Here is a 20361-nt window from a genome sequence, read left to right on the forward strand (position 1 = left end):
TATGCTTAAGTCCTGAGACCAGAGCTACTGTTTGTATGATGACATTTCCAAGATTGATGTTGCCATATCCCAAAGTTTTTCCCATGTTGCCATCTCCATAAGAAACATTTGGGCCAGCCTTCTCCACAAAATCTGATAGCAGGGCTTTATTTCCTGTCATATGTCCTGAGCATCCACTGTCCAGAACTAGGATATTTTTCCTGTTGCCCTGCAATCACAGAACCACTAATGGTTAGTTTTAAGGACCCAGACTTGCTTGGATCCTTTGTTCTTGTTAAGTTTGTTAACACTGACAGCGGAAGATTTATCAGAGTTTAAATCAGAGTTTATGCTAACAGACTTTTTATCAGAGTTTAAAACAGGAGAATCAATCTTTTTCTTCAAAGAGGGCTTCAATTCATAATAATCATAATATAAACTGTGGTATTCTTTACATGTATAAATAGAATGCCACATACTGCCACAATGAAAACAAGGATTATCAAATCTATATCTAACATTCTTATTTCTAACTTCTGATTTAGCAGACAAGTTGTTTATATCCTTATTCTTCCTGCAAAAAGAAGCGAGATGGTTAGAATTTCCACAGTTATGGCAAGTTTTCCTAGGAGCATTAGGAATAGGCATGTAGTTATTGCTTTTGTTTATTCCTACCTTCCCATTTCTGTGCTTCCTAGGTTCCTTAATCCTGTATTCTTGTTTTACCTCTTTGACCTTATGTTTAAGCTGTTTCTGAGTCATTAAGCATATATTAACCTGTTTAGGCTTATCAGTTTCGGATTTGTCATGAGTCTTTGATTCAGCAACAAATCTGACTGATGCAACCTTAGGTGTTTCAGATTTAATAGATCCTTGCTTAACAGACTCAGCTTCATTTTTATCAGTGTATCCTAGACCCTTCTTCCAGTTTCCACTTTCTAAAATATTCTGAGTGATTTTTCCTGAGTTAGTCCATGTTTTGATTACCTCTCTTTCCTTAGCAAGTTCTGATTCAAGAGAAGCATTTCTCTTTAATAACTCATCTTTAATGAAGATAGAATCATCTCTTTCTTTCTGAACTTCCAACATCTGAACTAGTTCTTTCTCAAGATAATCATTCATTTTCTTAACATCTAGGACCTCAGATTTTAATCTGTCATTTTCTAAAGTCTGATCTCTATAACTAACATGCAAAGTTTTAAGGAACAGTCTTAACTCAGTTATATCTTCAGTATCAAAGGCAAGAGTGGAATGAGGTACCTTAGTTTCAACAGCTCTAGAGCTGTTATCAGTGTTTGCCATCAATGCATAGTTGACTTCTTCCTCTGATTCTGATGAGTCTGCCCAGCTTTCTTTCTTGGTGATGAAGGCTTGTTCTTTTTCTTTCTTGGCCTTCTTGCACTCAGTTGCAAAATGACCCTTTTCACCACAGATAAAGCAGGTATATTTGGACTTATCAGCTTTTCCAGATTTTTCTTCTTTGCCATTATTCTTCCTGAAGTTTCTCTTATCAGAGGTTCTATCAGAGTTTCTGTCTTTTCTTGGGAAATTCCTTCCTTTGTTAAACTTCTTGTAAGCTATCTTTTTGAAACTCTTAACCATCAATGCTGCTAGCTGCATCATCTCACCATCACTATCCTCAGAGTCTGAGGAAATATCAGAGTTTGAGTCATTATCAGAGTTTGATGACTCAGTATCAGACTTTGTGACATGTGCTTTTCCTTTGTTCTTAGCAACTTCCTCTTGAACTTTTAGAGCAACTGGCTTTGATTTGCCTCCATGTCGTTTGCTTCTTTGTTCCATCTCAAGTTCATAGGTTTTCAGTCTTCCAAAGATATCATCAAGAGTCATCTCCTCAAGATTATGATTATCTCTTATGGTGGTCACCTTCAAATCCCACTTTTCAGGAAGAGCTAGTAGGAATTTGAGATTTGAATCCTCTAAGTCATATTCTTTGTCCACCAGAGATAAATCATTCAGAAGTTTCACAAATCTGTCATATATATCTGTCAATGATTCACCAGCCTTAGAATCAAAGTATTCATACTCTTGAGTAAGTATGGTTCTTCTGTTCTTTTTGATGGCTTTAGTTCCTTGACATCTGATTTTCAAGGCATCCCATATCTCCTTTGCAGTTTTGCATCCAATTACCCTGTTGGACATGGCATTGTCCAGAGCACTATGCAACAAGTGCTTCACCTTGGCATCCTTACTGATTGATGAGATGTCCTCTGGAGTATAGTCCTTCTTTTCCTTGGGGATCATCTTCTGGGGTTCATCTCCCACTGCAACAGAAAGCTTTGTTGGCATGTGTGGGCCATCATAAATCCTATCCAGATATTCTGGATCGGTAGATTCCAGAAACATGATCATTCTAACTCTCCAAACAGAGTATTCAGATGCCCTGAGGATCGGAACCCTAAGAGACTCATATCTACTGGTTTGTGATTTCTCAGACATGATTGTGTGTTTAAGATCTTACTGTAAGTATATCAACAGCCTCGCTCTGATACCACTTGTTAGGCCGAATTTATTCACTATATTAATGAATATAGTGGCCACAATCAATAATAAAACACTAGTATAAGAGAACAATTCAACTAATCTCTTATTCACAAATCACAGTAGCTTACAAATAATCTCTTAGTGATTTATATTTTATCACTAAGAGCTGCTAGGTTACACGAATAATATTCAATGCTTAACTCATCTAGAGTAAACCCTAAGCTGTGTTTATATACACAGTTTCACAATATCTACTGATTGATTTACAATTATCCGCTTCCTAAAATAATCTAATCAGTAGCTATCCTTTTCCTGTTCTGATTTGCATAATCTCCTTGATATTCGCCTTCCTTGTTTATCCAGATCTTTTCCTAGAAATCAGCCGCCTGCAAACTCTGATCTTCATTAAACTCTGATCCAGCTGGCAGTCGTCAAACTCTGATTTCCAGATAAACTCTGATATTCGATTCTGCACACTAAACAAGTTAGATACCTGTGACATCATCAAATATGTAACAAGAAGTCACTAAATTGGTGATGAGTCATGAGGAAGAGTGGTTTAACTATTTAAATGTCCTAATGATTTCAAGATGTATCCATTAAAAACTCAGATATTAAAATAAACAATAACCATATTACTATATACGAATTCCAGAGACGACTTAATCATCAATTTGAGGTGTGATTCATGTTTGCCTGATAAATAAAACAAACATTATTAACAAAAAGGAAAAACTTCCCTCTGGGATATTACAGGGTGCCACTGTTGAAGGTGTTCCGAAAGGGGTAAATGAGATCCAAATTAAGACATACATGGAAGTGAAAGGCAGCGGAACTGCCAACCAGTGCCCAACAATTGATGGTGGAACTAAAACCTTCGCGGTCAAGCCTGGAAAGCATAATGCCAAAAAATTCTGGTTAGAGCCAACATCATTCACTGTTAAGGCGGAGACTGTGGGCAAATATGCCCCACCAGAAATAGAAATGGAAACTTCTCATAGAAGTTCGATTCATATGCGGAGAACATATTGCTGAGACATTTTCGAGGAATTGACTCATCCTCTGCATGCCAGAAGCTCCGATATGTTCCTACATATATATTAGATTTTGATACCTGTAATTTATGTGTATTTTATGCTTATATGTTGGAAACATAGAACTTATAACTAATGAGGATCCTCAAGATCAGCATAATAATTCTTATTCTGTAGATATTCTAGGATGATCAGGAAACGTCAACTGTAACTAACTTCCAGCAATAAAATGACGCTACTATGAGGCTTCCAGGTACTTAAACAACAGAGTTAAAAACCAGAAATCCATTCACAATATTTTACTACAGTATTAAAAGTCCTAGACAACCAAAATTTATATACCAATCAACGAAAGATGCTTCTGATTATAAACGAAAAAAAACACCGCTACCAGCTTCAAATCCCCAGCCTCATTCACTAAATTTGTCAGGCTTAAAGATGCATGAAACGCATAGAAAGATACTATCAACCGTTGTGTTTACTATTGTATGATCAAAGATCCTAAGTGGAATTATAGACCAAGCTAAAAGGCAGATCTCACAAAAATAAGATAAACACTTTACCCTGAATTTCTGTCTACAATACTTCTAAACTATTGCACATATTAAACTGGATGACTATAATAAAATGACTCTTACCAATAATAATAATATTAAGTGGCTAAATCACTTGCATTAAAAGTCTTACAAAAAAATGACTATAATAAAATGACTCTTACCAATAATAATAATATTAAGTGTCTAAATTACTTGCATTAAAAGTCTTACAAAAAATGACTATAATAAAATGACTCTTACCAATAATAATAATATTAAGTGTCTAAATTACTTGCATTAAAAGTCTTACAAAAAAAAATTAAAAATAATATTGTGTTTATAATTTTTTGTTCCCTGAAGAGTGGAAATTTTAAACATAATTAATTATATTATGTCGTTTGTTTGCTGAAGTTTTTAGAAATGGCAAAAGCTTTGATATGGGCAACTGCTGAAGATTTGGCTAGGAATAAAGGTCGGGTTCTGTCATTGTATCGCCAGATATTGAGGACCCTAAACTCACCCAATTTGCCACTGAACTTGGCGGCTCGATTATCTAAGAAAGCAGAGGTCCGTGCCATCTTTATGGTGGCTGCTGAGGAATGATCACACAGCATCATAACATATCCCAGCTCGACTGTTAATTGCAAAGTAAATCATGCAAATAATGTATCAAGCTATACAGGTTTTTTAATCGATCTTCCCATAATCCTCTGTTGGACTCTGAATATCCAGCCAGCCCAAAGGAGTACAGAGTGGCCAGTACCCCAATTCCTCTAAATTCTACTACATAGAATATGTTTGTACATCTTACCCACAAATTCCTGAGGGGGTGCATGATAAAATTTGGTTACCTCTAGAATGATTCAAGTTTAAGCCACGGAATGAGGTCAGTTTTTTTTCATATAAATACACTCTTGTCATTACACTTTCAAGGCATCTTAGTTAATTTTTTTGTCGCATTAGCTCTAATTTCAGCAATCATCGCTTCAACTTTGGCAACAGACTTTGTGGTTGGAGATGAAGCTGGCTGGAAAACCAATTTCGATTACAAAACATGGGTCGCTGGCAAGTGAAGGCAGAAAATGGTACTTATACAGCATAGCTAGTGCCTGAAGTTTCTGCTGCTACTGGCTTCGGCTAGTGAAACATTTCTTGCATCAGCCTTTGAATCTTAAAGCTATAGTAGAGGTAAAATCCAAAAATCCTCTCACAATATTTTACTACACAATTACAAGTCCCAGAGAACCAAAACTTATATACCAATGAATGAAATCAAACATAGTTCTGATTAAAATGAAACAACCATAGCATATAATAACAATAAATCAAAGGATCTGCCGGAAATTACTGAATAAACCAATATATAAAACTGGATAACTCCACTAAAACGACTCTAACCAATAACAATAATTTTAAGTGTCTAAATCACTTGCATTATAAGTCTCACATAGAAAAGGAGTAAAAATAAATTTAAAATAGATGTAGATAGAAGTCAATGGATTGTGTAAGATAAGCCGAAAGACATCCCATGAGTAGAACAACTTTACAGTGAAGACATGTAAAATCATCCATCTGATCTGGGTGCACGGGGTATCCATCTGGTGTATAATGATTGTCCTCATTTGGAATTTGAGCATTGCAGATAGGGGATCCACTTAACTTGTCGAATATTGTATCCGGATATATGTGTCCGCCGATCTTTTTCAAAGCCAGTATCATGCTACTAATTTGTGGCCTTGTCGTTGGCGTAGTGATCATTTGGGCTATAGCAGTTACCGCGTGTCTCCTTTTTTTTGGGAAGAAATATATATCCATCATGTTTTTGAATAGAGAGGAGAGCATGTGACCTCTGGTAGACAAATCTTGGATAATTTTGTATGATATGTCTAGAATATCATAACAAACGTGATTTCTCAGGACCACACTTTTGCATACCCAGTAGAATTCTGCATCTTGATTGCCCAGGCGTTGTGCCATTGTCATGAAGTATGTAAACATGCTTTCATCAGGTCTGTTTATAACGTGCCCCCATTGATATAATTCATGTATGGGAATTTGTTCCAGTAAAGCTTTGACTGTTGTGTCATTCTGATCTTTTATCCAAAAAATCAGGAAATTGAAGAAGTGCTTAAACCTTTCAGTTGATGTCTTCATGAGTATAAGAGCAACGGTGTTTAACGGGATGTCATGTATTAAGTCATTGGCCGAATATTGAACACAGTTCCAATTTTTGCATGTGGCACGCAAACAAACTCTTTCCTGATAGTTCAGCCTGTTTGTTACTAACCTCAATAAGTCTGCTGGGAGATGGTTCCAGCACCTGAAATCAGCTTTTCCGGCTGACTTTGGTGTTTGTTTTGTGGGTTTGGTGTTTGCAGCATGAGACCTTATTGTTGCAGAAGATTTTTTACGATGCAGGCCATAATCTACACCTGGCTGTAATTCATAGTGTGAAGGTGTTTTTGAGAGAAGCTTCAAATTATATTCAATTAAATGAATGCGTAAATATAAAGAGAATTGTACATGGGTCTAACCTTAATAGGAGATATTTGAAGAGCATTTGCATTTGAAGCATATGTTTTCATGGTATCTTCAGATAATCCCAAGATTTCATTATCTTGTGTTCTTAAGCGTTTCATGTTTAGGTGGTTGTTTTGACTTGCACGTATAAGGACAGGTAATATAAGTCTATGTGTTTGTTTGGAGAGGAGATGTATACGTATGTATTTCTGAATGTGTATGATTGTTAAATTTGCTAGAGAATTTGTATTTAAATTGTGGAGTTAGAAAGATAGTAGGAGTAGAATTTATATCCTTGTGCACCACATGATTCATAGTACAGTTAGGAGTTTGAAAGTTAATCTTGTTTTTTTAATCCTAAATTAATTTATAAACATAATTATATGTTTTAAAACTTAAAAATATATAATTGTAGATATATTCAGGATTTATATATTAATAATATAAATAACTGTGGAGAACAACTGGGAAGTTTACAACAATGCCATCACACAACATAGTAGTTGAGCCTGTCAAAACCACATGCCATTATTTTGATTGTTAGAGGTTGGGAATTTGTTTGCAAACCTCGAAAAATGCTGGTATATTCGAAAATACTATGTAGCTGGATCATATTCTTTTTAAGGTTTTCAGAAGGAAACTCTGAAAGAAGAGTATTCATGGAAGAATAAGAAGTCGATACAGTAGAATTGAAAGAACCAGGAGCTATCTCTGGTAGTTAGAAACCATAGACTTTTCTGGTGCATTTTTTAGGTCTAATAAATACAAAAGATCTGGAGTAGTCTGTGTTTTCTTGTCTCCCCTGAAAAACATATGAATGGAAGCAATGTTAATTTTCTTGAGAAATGATGTATCCATGGCATCTTTAGGGAGCCAGTTAACCCATGATTACTTATGCAACGATGGAGGAGGAAGAAGTTTGCTTGAAAGCTCTTCATTAAGCTTCACAGGCAGGGGTGGCATCTGCTTCATCACCTCTGGTACGTCATTGAAGCTGCAAGATACAAATAATCTCTGTCAGCCAGAAACTCGTCCGTTCACTAATTTTTGGTCATTACATCAATGTGCTAAGAATAATAACTAACTTCATATAGTAGCATGAAAGAGTAGTATAACGACTAATGAATACCTTAACGGAATAGTAGTATGATTAGCGGCGCCCCCAGCCCGGGATGACCTCAGAAACCCGACCCGAGGATGCCAATCAAACTAACCAACTCAATATATGCTTACTGAGCTTTATGAGCTCACTCTTTTATGTCACTAACTTCCTCAGGAAAGAATTTTGGAGAAGGATGTTCTGGAAAGGATGAGAATGTGATGAACTAAGGCTTTTAGTGGCAACGAGAGGCATGTAGCAACTAAAGGAAGATGCTAGTATAATATGCTTGTGTTTGTGTTTAAGTTAGGAACTTATGATGTAATCTTTTGTTCAAACTTGTGGATACAGTAGTCAAGGCAGTGGATAGTCTTACATAAAGCAAAGCTTTAAAATTTTAATTCTCACCAAGTTAAAACCTCAACTCAAATGGATTATCTATTTTAAAGCATGTAAATAAAAGAGTCCAGCCTTGGTGATATAAAGTTTTCCAAATTGTATACTAAACCGAGGTCGATACAGTAGAATTGAAAGAGCCAGGAGCTAACTCTGGTAGTTAGAAACCACAGGCTTTTCTTGTGCATTTTTTAGGTCTAATAAATACAAAAGATCTGGAATAGTCTGTGTTTTCTTGTCTCCCCTGAAAAACATATGAATGGAAGCAATGTTAATTTTCTTAGATATTCTTTAACATATCCGTTTTTACTAAATTTTGTATAAAAAGTTGTTTAAGTAGTTTGGTTTTCAGAAGGAAACTCTGAAAAAAAGAGTATTCATGGAAGAATAAGAAGTCGATACAGTAGAATTGAAAGAGCCAGGAGCTAACTCTGGTAGTTAGAAACCACAGGCTTTTCTGGTGCATTTTTTAGTTCTAATAAATACAAAAGATCTGGATTAGTCTGTGTTTTCTTGTCTCCCCTGAAAAACATATGAATGGAAGCAATGTTAATTTTCTTGAGAAGTGATGTATCCATGGCATCTTTAGGGAGCCAGTTAACCCATGATTACTTATGCAACGATGGAGGAGGAAGAAGTTTGCTTGAAAGCTCTTCATTAAGCTTCACAGGCAGGGGTGGCATCTGCTTCATCACCTCTGGTACGTCATTGAAGCTTCAAGATACAAATAATCTCTGTCAGCCAGAAACTCGTCCGTTGACTAATTTTTGGTCATTACATCAATGTGCTAAAAATAATAACTAACTTCATATAGTAACATGAAAGAGTAGTATAAAGACTAATGAATACCTTAACTGAATAGTAGTATGATTAGCCCAAAGAATTCATGGACACAGTAGTCAAGGCAGTGGATAGTCTTACATAAAGCAAAGCTTTAAAATTTTAATTCTCACCAAGTTAAAACCTCAACTCAAATGGATTATCTATTTTAAAGCATGTAATTCAAAGAGTCCAGCCTTGGTGATATAAAGTTTTCCAAATTGTATACTAACCGAGGTCGATACAGTAGAATTGAAAGAGCCAGGAGCTAACTCTGGTAGTTAGAAACCACAGGCTTTTCTTGTGCATTTTTTAGGTCTAATAAATACAAAAGATCTGGAGTAGTCTGTGTTTTCTTGTCTCCCCTGAAAAACATATGAATGAAAGCAATGTTAATTTTCTTAGATATTCTTTAACATATCCGTTTTTACTAAATTTTGTATAAAAAGTTGTTTAAGTAGTTTGGTTTTCAGAAGGAAACTCTGAAAAAAGAGTATTCATGGAAGAATAAGAAGTCGATACAGTAGATTTGAAAGAGCCAGGAGCTAACTCTGGTAGTTAGAAACCACAGGCTTTTCTGGTGCATTTTTAAGTTCTAATAAATACAAAAGATCTGGATTAGTCTATGTTTTCTTGTCTCCCTTGAAAAACATATGAATGGAAGCAATGTTAATTTTCTTGAGAAGTGATGTATCCATGGCATCTTTAGGGAGCCAGTTAACCCATGATTACTTATGCAAGGATGGAGGAGGAAGAAGTTTGCTTGAAAGCTCTTCATTAAGCTTCACAGGCAGGGGTGGCATCTGCTTCATCACCTCTGGTACGTCATTTAAGCTGCAAGAGATACAAATAATCTCTGTCAGCCAGAAACTCGTCTGTTGACTAATTTTTGGTCATTACATCAATGTGCTAAGAATAATAACTAACTTCATATAGTAGCATGAAAGAGTAGTATAACGACTAATGAACACCTTAATGGAATAGTAGTATGATTAGCCCAAAGAATTCATGGACACAGTAGTCAAGGCAGTGGATAGTCTTACATAAAGCAAAGATTTAAAATTTTAATTCTCACCAAGGTACAACCTCAACTCAAATGGATTATCTATTTTAAAGCATGTAATTCAAAGAGTCCAGCCTTGGTGATATAAAGTTTTCCAAATTGTATACTAAACCGGGGTCGATACAGTAGAATTGAAAGAGCCAGGAGCTAACTCTGGTAGTTAGAAACCACAGGCTTTTCTTGTGCATTTTTTAGGTCTAATAAATACAAAAGATTTGGAGTAGTCTGTGTTTTCTTGTGTTCCCTGAAAAACATATGAATGGAAGCAATGTTAATTTTCTTAGATATTCTTTAACATATCCATTTTTACTAAATTTTGTATAAAAAGTTGTTTAAGTAGTTGAAGCAAATTTTTGTTCAGGCTATTACCATAAATTAGTTCATAACTCTTTGTGTCAATTAACCAGAAACTTCAACTATACAACTGATCATAATTTTTATTGTCTTCGAGTCTTAAACTTAAATTTGTGTTTTATTCTTTATCATAAGAAAACATTGAATAATTTATACTATATGCCAACATAGCCTAATTTTTCCAAGTAAATTAAACTAACATACCTTTGGCAGGCCTTACCATTCCAAGTAAAAAGATACAAGTTCAAAAATGATGTGTTTATACGAAAAATAGAAATAATCATAGTTACCAGTTCACTAACAAATCCTTCCCCAGACCAACTAATGCTGCTATAAATTATAAGTAAACTTAAGGTAGGTAGAAACTAACAAAAATATACCATTGGTCTGCTTTCTACAGTAATATTATTCCCTGTCATATTTACACCCCCGTAAAATACATCAGAATCTAACCATCAACTTACTGATATATGGTCTATAAAGGCCTTCTAGGCATCTAATTAAGATATTAGAAAATTTGGTAACTTAGCTATCGTGGTATAAGAGCTCATAATAAGGGAGGTCCAAATTTAAACCTGATGACCTCAATTTTGTTTTAATTTTATTTTGCAAGTTAAGGTTGAATATTTCCCCAGAAGATGGCTCTTAGAGGTCCACTTCTAAATAGTAAAAAGTAGCATTTTCAGTAGGAGGTAACGCCAAAGATATATAATCTAACTAAGCTTCTATAGTCTATACTAACACCTGGAGGCCTAAAACAAAACAAAAAAAAATTAAAAAAGGACAGTGGAGCACCAAATTTCCTTTAGTGCTTAAAGACCAAAGTATTTTTACGGACAACATCCTGACATTGTATGACACCAAATGTATTAAAATAAACACTCATGCAAATGAAATAAAACCAGGGTACAGTAAACCAGAGAAACTGTGATGGAGAGTATAATGTAAACTTTAACATGGAAATAGGGGAAAAAGCCTTATATATCAAAGTCATATGATAGTCTGTAATCTCAAATTTTTCCAGATTTGAAACATTAATAACTCTAATAATACTACGCTTATCAATAATAATAATAATAATAATGGTAGATTTTTAAGAATCTTGCTGTATTTTATAAAAATGCCAGATTAAGTCTTAGAACGTCGGCTCTTGTTTTCAGACTTTCCCTTTGTACCAGAATTTGCTGGTGGAATCTGATCTCCATTCATTGTATCCCTCGGAGCATCATGATATTGTTCGACTTCTGAGAAGCTCTTTGATGTATTTTCTGGATCAGGTAGAAGTTGGTCTGAATTTTTATGATCATCTGGTGTTTTTCTCTTGTTCTGTAGGTGACGTTTGGATGGTTCCTTGGTTTGATGGGCCAAGTTATGTTCTGGCTTGTCTTCGAGAGAATCAATTTTTGAAATGGCAGTTGGTCTTGTCATTTCCACTTTTTCTATGTCCGTCACTGTGAACCCTTCTCTATGCTGAACTGTATTGTATTGATTCAGTTTTAGCTTAAATATGCAGGTCCTGCCCACCATGTTATGCCCACCATGTTATTTAAAACCGATGGAATAATTTCTGGGGTTGCGTTCTGTAGCACGAGAACTAACATATGTAATGATTAAAAAATATAATACGATTGTATTAAGGGAAGCATTTATAATGGGTTATAAAGTTGAATACCTGGTCAGTGTTGAGTAAATGTTGTGCTGAGACTTTTATTAGCTGCATGACATGTCTATCAAATATGACAAACGACGTATCGGAAGTTGAATCCTGAACTGCAAGTGTTACTTTATATACCGGTATGGGTTTTGTTTCATCTGAACATTTGATACATTGGCCAAAGTCATTCATTTTTTTACTGCACTTGTTGCACCCAGTATAATACCATCCATGGGCGGGAAATAAGCCAATCACCGTTGCTTTAGTATAGAATTCAATAAACTGCACATTAAATTAACAGCAGACAATGTGTATTGTGAATAAATAAGCCTTCTGGTATAGTTTGCAACATGAGTGCCGAAAATTATGCTTGTTATTTCTTACATTTTTTCCATGCGGTAGTTGTGCTTCAAACAGTTCTGCTATTGGTACAGTTTCAACATTCGCCGTAATCGGTTGGTCCTGGCTCCTCATAGATGGCACAAGTGTGGGAATTATAGTATTTTCCAATTTCGTACTTTCACATAGTGTTGTGACAGCTTCGTGGTCAATGTTGAAAAAGTACTGTGTTGAACTGCTTGACCACAACACAATTTCTCCTACAAAGTTGCGAGATGACAGTGATTAAGATTATATGAGCTATTATTAAGAAAAGTTTGAAAACAATTGAATTGTTACCTCTGACAAGTCTTGTGGAAGTTCCAGTTATGATAACGACGACATTTGGCTGGTTGTACTCATTTTTCCGGTTGAGGAAATCAAATGCTTGATTCTCCCACAGTGTGAGTGTTATCTCATCCCTGAAAAAGAAATAGTAATATCCATGTATAAAGAAGATTTCTTAACCATGTTATGTATACCAATGTATATTTTTTGGGTTGAAATTCTTGCACGTGTGTAATAAAAACCAACCTTTCGTCTGAGAGGACAATATCTAATGACTTCTTCCCGCTTTTTGCAGTTTGTATATCGGTATAGTCTTTCAATTTTCCCGGTGGACATAAACCATGCGACCAATTACACACATCTTTTTCTTTCGCCGCTGCCATATCTTTCCGGTGTTATCCCAAAAATATTTTTCAGGGAACTCAACAAAGGTTAATTCCCTAGCAGCTGGATCTTCTCGATTTACTCGAAACCACTGAACAAACATAGTTGCATTAGGGTCTATTCTGTCCACAACTATCGTCAAAGGCTCGTCTTCTCGAAAGTAAACTTGTTGTTCATTCTCTAAATGAAACACTAATTTTATAACAACTGGTTTGTGATGGTGAATAGGAGATTCAAATATACACCAACACGCCTCTGCAGAAGAAAGATAGCGGCATGAAACATATTCTTCCACTTCATTAATGATTAGTCCATATTTTTGCATATTTAAGTGCCTATCTTTTGTTTATTTTCGTAGTATTAACCGCTTATTTATTTTATTTCAGGAAATTGTAGATAAATAAAGAAAGAAGAGAAAAGGCAAGAAAATGGAAGAAAAAGAAAAGAAAAGAAGAAAATCAAAAAGAGTTGGCAAGCAAGGGGACACATGGAGGGCTATGATCTACCCAACACACATCACACATGGATGGATTAGATTTAGCCACCCTACCCCTAAACCCTAGAATTCTAGTTATAAATACCCCCACCCCTTACTTGTAATCACAATCTTTTTAACCTAGTTTTTTCCTAGTTGGTAGGTAGTATAGTGCTAGATCTTCTTTTGCCTCTCAATTTCATACCATAATTGTAAACACTTTTTATTTTAGTGCAAATTTTCTTTTAGCTTGATCTTGTGTTGTCTCTATTTTCTTTCTACAAGTAATATGATTCTTAGTACCACCATATATGCTTAAGGGCTTTTGGGAAATGAAGAATCATTGAGCTTGTGAGTAGTATAGATTTGTGATCTCTTAAATTAGTAAATTAAATCTTAGCACAAAATTAATTTGTGTTAGGGTTTAAATTTAAAACCCCAAATTATTCTGTTTCTAGTTTTATGAATAAATTTGCTGAGTAATTTTTGTTAAAAGAAAGTAATTAGAACCCTCGTTTAGCAGCCCACTCATGCACTCTATTTTAGATATTATATTGTTATGCTCTGTTTTAACTACTAAATCATTTCCCCTGTTTTCAGTATCAAATAACAAAACCCACCTTGGCTGCAGTTTCTTCCACCGAGTCAAGTACTGAGTCATGACTCATGTGTCCTTTATTTTCGCCGATTTATCACACTAGTTGTAGCTTTTCTTGCTTAATTGAATGCTTGGTTTTGTATTGAGTTTCTCTCCGAGTTGCTATGTTTAAGTGCTGCTTCGCCGAGTTTTAGTTTTCTGATATGCCGAGTCGGTGTGTCCAGATTTGGCTGCTCCGTTTTCTTTGATTAGTGTTCTGAGTCGAGTTGTATGAGTCCCCGAGTCGCGAGTCTGTGGTGTTAGTTCTGCCGAGTTGCGATTTGGGTTTGAATTTGTAGTTTAGTTTGTTAGTCTGGGTTTGTAAATCGAGGCTGCCATTTCCGAGTTTCTTGCTTCGAGTCTGTTTTGCTGCTTTGTTGAATCGTTGTTCGCTGTTCCGAGTCTAATACTGAGTCTTTGTCCGAGTCGTTTGTGTTGTTTAAATCACTGAGTTGCTAGCCTGAGTTTCTTTTCATCTTTGCTGGGTTTGTGTTGCGAGTTTCGTTCTGTTGAGTTTCGAGTCACCATGGCTGTAATGCCGAGTTGTGGTTTAAATTTAGTTTCTGTTGGCTGAGTCGTCCGAGTTAAATGCTGAGTTCAGTGTCCTGCTTCTTTAAACTGAGTTCTGAGTTTTTTTTTTGTGCTTTTATTTGTAGCTATCATTTCGCCAGTTTGTTATGTATCGAGTCGAGGTCGTGTTTTCTTGTTTAAGTTATATATGTTGTGTATTAAGACTATTTCGATTAGCTAAGTAGCCAAGTAGGTCCCTGTATTGAGTTTGGATGCTTGCGAGTATTTGTTACAGTAATTGGTTACTATGGATCGGTTTTGCGTTAGTTGCTTTTTTTTTGGTTTTGTTTTTAAGTTCTAAATTCAATCGATTTATTAGCTGCTGAGTGATTTAGTTGGGTTTTAACTTTAAGTTTTGTATTTCTTTTTATAATCATAAAGATTAGTTTTTAAAACAAACCCTCTTCAAAATTTGTTCTAATTCGCCTAGGTTAATTATTAAGGATTTGCGAAAAATGATTTTAATCTTTGTGGACGAATCATAAATATTAAAACGAAGATCGTGCGCTTGCGATTTAAAAAAGTAATATTTTAAGCACATCAAGTTTTTGGCGCCGCTGCCGGGGACTAAAATTAATTTTTCGCACCTTTATTTTTAATCTTTCGGATTAGTTTGTTTCTCACTATTTTTGTTTTTATTTCGAGGAGGATTATTCGGGAATTATGGAGTAAAGTGGACAAATTTTGCTCGGAATTTGGAAGCTTGCTTTGGTAAACCGTATCTCCCCACTTTTTCGTCTTTATTTAGAAAATCACAAACAAATTTGAAAATTGAAAAAACACAAACAAATCAAAATCCAAAAGTATTAGATAGAATTAAAATATGTGTTGCATCATGCATTTAATCACTTAGGGCACATCATTTAGATTTTAATTTTTTGTTTTTAAATTTTCGTACCTTAAATTGTGGTGATCGCTGGAGGACCCTAAGGTGCGTTAATTTCTTTCTTTTTTCTAGATTAAAACACGTAGTTTAGAGCATCCATATTTGTTTATCGCTTTTATTATCCCGTTGTGTGGTGCATCATTTTAAATAAATCTTAAGGGCAAAACCACTCATAAGATAAGGGAAGGGATTTCATCACTCTTTCCTTGGCCCACAACGACTTAATTACTTCATTTTGCATTTCCCTAGCCTTTTAATAAAATTGAATTAGACGTTAGCCCCTAGGATTTCGCGCTCAACTAGGAAGGTACCTAAAAGACGAGGTAATCTTTAATTATTCCGACTTTTCGGTGTCTAGGACAAGCGAAAGCTTACCTGGCCGATTAAGGTTTGGTGTCTAAGCGCGGAGATTGGCCTCTTGGCAATGCCTGCTCCAAACTGGCCAGACCGGTCCGAATAATTTTGGATTTATCGAGTTTTTGGTGGTCCTTAAAGTTAGGAGCAAGGTCTAGTTCAATTCTTTTTAAGGAACCCTAGATTTAGGTTTTTCTTTCTCTTTTACACCCTTTCTTTTGTGTGTTTTAATTTTTCGCACTTATTTGCTACGTGTTTACTATCTAGTTTATGCGAACTACTTGGGTTAGGAGCGAATCGTCTAGATTAATTAGACCGATCATCGAGATTCCCTCGTCCTATTCGGATTCCGAAACCCTAGAAGTTCCAGAACCGATAGTTAGCATGGCGTTGTCTCTTAAAGACCGTTGTTACCCGTCCCGTTCCGCTCAACCTTCGTGCATCACCCTTCCTCCCATTAATGGGAATAATTTCGAGATTAAGGCACATCACATTAGTATGTTGCCTAAGTTTTTAGGGAGTGATGGTGAGGATCCCTACCTTTTTATCCAAGAATTTGAGGAGGTTTGCGGTTTGCAAAAACTCCAACAATTAAGTGAAGACTCCATTCGGCTTAGACTAATCAACTTCGCTTTAAAAGAAAATGCTAAAAAATGGTTATATAGTCTTCCCGTTAATTCTATTTCCACGTGGGAGGGGTTTGTGGTAGTGTTTCTTAAAAAGTATTTTCCAAACCATAAGACTACTCGAATTACAAATGAAATAAATCAATTTCGACAAAAGGAAAATGAGTCTTTTTGGATTTTCTTTGATCGTTTCAAAAATCTTCTATCACAATGCCCCCACCACGGAATAGAAAAATGGAGACTTTGCAAGATAGTTTACGAGGCCTTAGATAGTCAAACCACCGCGTTATTAGAGTCTATGTGCCAAGGTAAATTCATGGAAAAAGATGAGGATCAAGGGTGGGAATTTTTCGAGGATTTAGCGGAAAAGACTATGATGTGGGAGTCAACTAGGGAGCCCAAAAAGTCGATCGAGTCGTCTAGCTCTAGGGGTTTGCACTCGATAGGAAACAATGTGGCAACCGATGCCAAATTAGCTACCCTAACTAGGAGACTCGAAGCTTTAGAAACTAGTAAACCTCCCCCACAAATGTCCATATTCCCTAATTACAATTTTCAAAATCCCGGAACCCAACCTTCGCACGAACTTGAACAAGTAAATGCGATGTTCCAAAATCCTAGGAATGATGCATTTGCACCCACTTACAATCCCGGGTGGAGGAATCACCCGAATTTCTCGTGGACCCAAGGTCAAAATTTTCAACCTCCACAACCAAATTTTCAAAGGCCCAACCCAAACTCTTGCCCAACCCAAAGTCCGAACTCATTTCCTAACCCAATTCAAACACCTTTGAACCCTCCTGGTTTTAATGATTCGGATAAACGTCTTAATTCCTTAGAAAAGAGTTTGGAAGCCTTAGTTAAATCGCAAACTAATTTGACTCAATCTCAACATACTTTCATGACAACCCTAACCCAAGATAGACAAATTTTGCATTCTAATGTGCAAGCCGTGTCTAAGTTAGAGGCCCAATTGAGTCAATTAGCTAGCGCGTTGTGTGAGCGAGAGAAGAACAAGTTCCCAAGTCAACCCGAGGTCAACCCTAAGTTTCCTCTCAATCAAAGACCTCACGAGAATGTTAATGCAATCATCTCTCTAAGGTCGGGAAACCAAGTGGATAACAAAGTAGGTGAGAACGTTAATGAAAATGAGGAGTCGATTCCTAAACAAAACCCTTCTTTGTCTAGCACTATTTATGATAGGCCCGAGTGCTCTAGAATCCGTGAGTCTATGAGTGAACCTAGTCCTGGGCCCATCTCTCAAAAGCCCAACGAAGAAGTTTATAAGCCAAAGGTGCCTTACCCACAAAGACTCATTCGCCCTAAACAATCGGCCCAAATGGAACAAATTCTAGAGGTTTTCAAACAAGTCAAGATTAACATTCCTCTTTTAGATGCCATTCAACAAGTTCCTTCTTATGCCAAGTGTCTAAAAGATTTGTGTACCCATAAGAGAACCACTCATGTTCCAAAGAAAGCCTTTTTGACATCTCAAGTTAGCTCGATTCTCTCGAATCAAATTCCCGTGAAATATAAAGACCCCGGTTGTCCTACAATTTCTTGTGTCATAGGCAATACTTTTGTGGATAAGGCGTTACTTGATTTAGGAGCGAGTGTGAATCTTCTTCCTTTCTCGGTCTACCAAGCCCTAGGTTTAGGGGATCTCAAGACCACCAATATGACCCTTCAACTTGCCGATCGTTCTATTAAAATGCCTAAGGGGATTATTGAGGATGTTTTGATCAAAATCGGTGACTTTATTTTTCCCGTTGACTTTGTTGTTCTCGAGACTCAACCCGTCTTGAATCCTAAGAACCAAATTCCTATCATTTTAGGACGACCTTTTCTTGCTACATCCAACGCCTTAATCAATTGTAGGAATGGTTCGATGAAACTCACATTTGGAAACATGACCATTGATTTAAACATTTTTAATGTAGGAAAAGAACCCAATGAGCTTTATGAGCAACCTATAGGGGTCAATGTGGTCAACAAGTTTGTCACATGGTCTAGCTTTGAGGATAGTGAGATTGAGTCTCTTCTCAACGAGGATTTCAAAGTCAACAACGAGAAGAATAGAGAATATCACGAGTCTTTGAGAGAGTTGACCTCGGAGGAGATGTTAGGAGAATTGAACGACATTTGTTCAAAATGGGAAACTCCACCCGAGATGGTTAGTGTTGACCCTAGGCCCGATTTTGAGAGTCATGTAGGTGAACCACCGACATTTGACTCATTGTTCCATTATTCACATAGCGCCTTAGGAAGAGATGACACCGTTTCTTACATCGTTCCTAGTGATTTATCCTATGACCATAATTGCATAGTTTCGAATTTGCTTGATAATAAAGAAGCATTAAGTTGGTTTAGGGAGAACATTAGTGATACTTGTCGTATAGGGATGAACGATTGTCGCATTCTAGAGAAAGTCTTTGTGCATAAAAATTTTCGAAAACATTTTGACTCTTTCTCGAAGCTCCCTCCCATCTTTCCTTCCGGAATTGGCTGATTCGTTTCCGTCTTTGAACCTTCCCTCATGAAGTTCAGGTTTGGGGAAGGAGATGTGTGAGTGTGTGGGTTGTTTAAGTGTTTCATTTGTTAATAAAAATCCCCTTCATCTCCTATTCAGGTATTTTTCCTCTTTACTCTCTCATTTCAATTCTCTCTTTTGCATACATTGAGGACAATGCATGATTTAGGTATGGGGAGGGCTTTAGTGTAATTCTTAAAAAACGAAAAAAAAAACCCTAAAAAATTGAAAATTTAGAAAAATCCAAAAATAGAGATGTTTTAGCTAAGTTGTCTTTCCCTCACTCGAACTTTAGGAGTAGTTGGTGTTTAGCATATTTTCGAAAAATATATATATGTAGTGTCTTTTAGATAATTTGAACGTAGTTGAGTAAGGTTGTCTTTTTGAAACTTGTATCGACCGATTTGTACTCTTAATTCCAAGATGGCACACACTTTTGCACGAGACCTTTGATGGAGAGATTGTCTAGTGATATTATTCGATACCTGAGAGAGAACCCACATGTTGAAACAATGTCGAATCGAACCTTTGCGAATAAATAAAAAAAAGAGAGAAAAAGAAAAAAAAAATAGAAAAAAAAGAAGAAGGAATAACTACTTCAATACCCATTGTTCTTTATAGATAAAATCTTTAGATAAATGGGCAAAAGTAGATTGGCTAGTCTCGTTTTGTGGCCTTTGTTACTCGAGTTATTAAGTCCGTCGGGGGATTTCAAAACCTAGTGCCCTAATACCGTTTGGTTTGGGAGTCACTGACCCAAAGCTCGCTACATGGGTAACATTGTTTGCCTAAGAAAACGGACAAAATAAAGTCAATACAAAAAAAAAAGAAAAAAAGAAAAAAAAGAAGAATACAAGTTTGTGAAGTTTGGCTAGATATTTGTTTCGATAGAGATTGGGTCAGTTCAAAATTGGTTGAAAAAGAGAAAGTGTTCTTAGACAATTAGGATCCATCAAAGGCCTTAAATTACTTACACTCCTTGGATTTCTAGTAAATCTTTGTGTCGATGCAAGTAGATTAGAGACAACTGTATCTTGATTATTAGTAGATGACTCTTTAAGTCGTATTTTCCTTAAAAACGCTTTTTGTTAACACCAACGAAATTAGAGTAGAGTCGAGTAGACACTTGCTAGAATGTCTCGAAGATTTTATGGGTATATCTTCTGTAAACCCTTAGGAGACAAAACTCCTCTTGTAGAGATCGTCTACGAGTTTAACGGGTTGGTGAACCTAAAATCACCCGTCACACCTACGAAAAGGAGCCTAGGAATCGC

Source organism: Daucus carota, chromosome 7 (genome assembly GCF_001625215.2).
Source record: "Daucus carota subsp. sativus chromosome 7, DH1 v3.0, whole genome shotgun sequence".
In the NCBI taxonomy this organism is placed as follows: Eukaryota; Viridiplantae; Streptophyta; class Magnoliopsida; order Apiales; family Apiaceae; genus Daucus; species Daucus carota.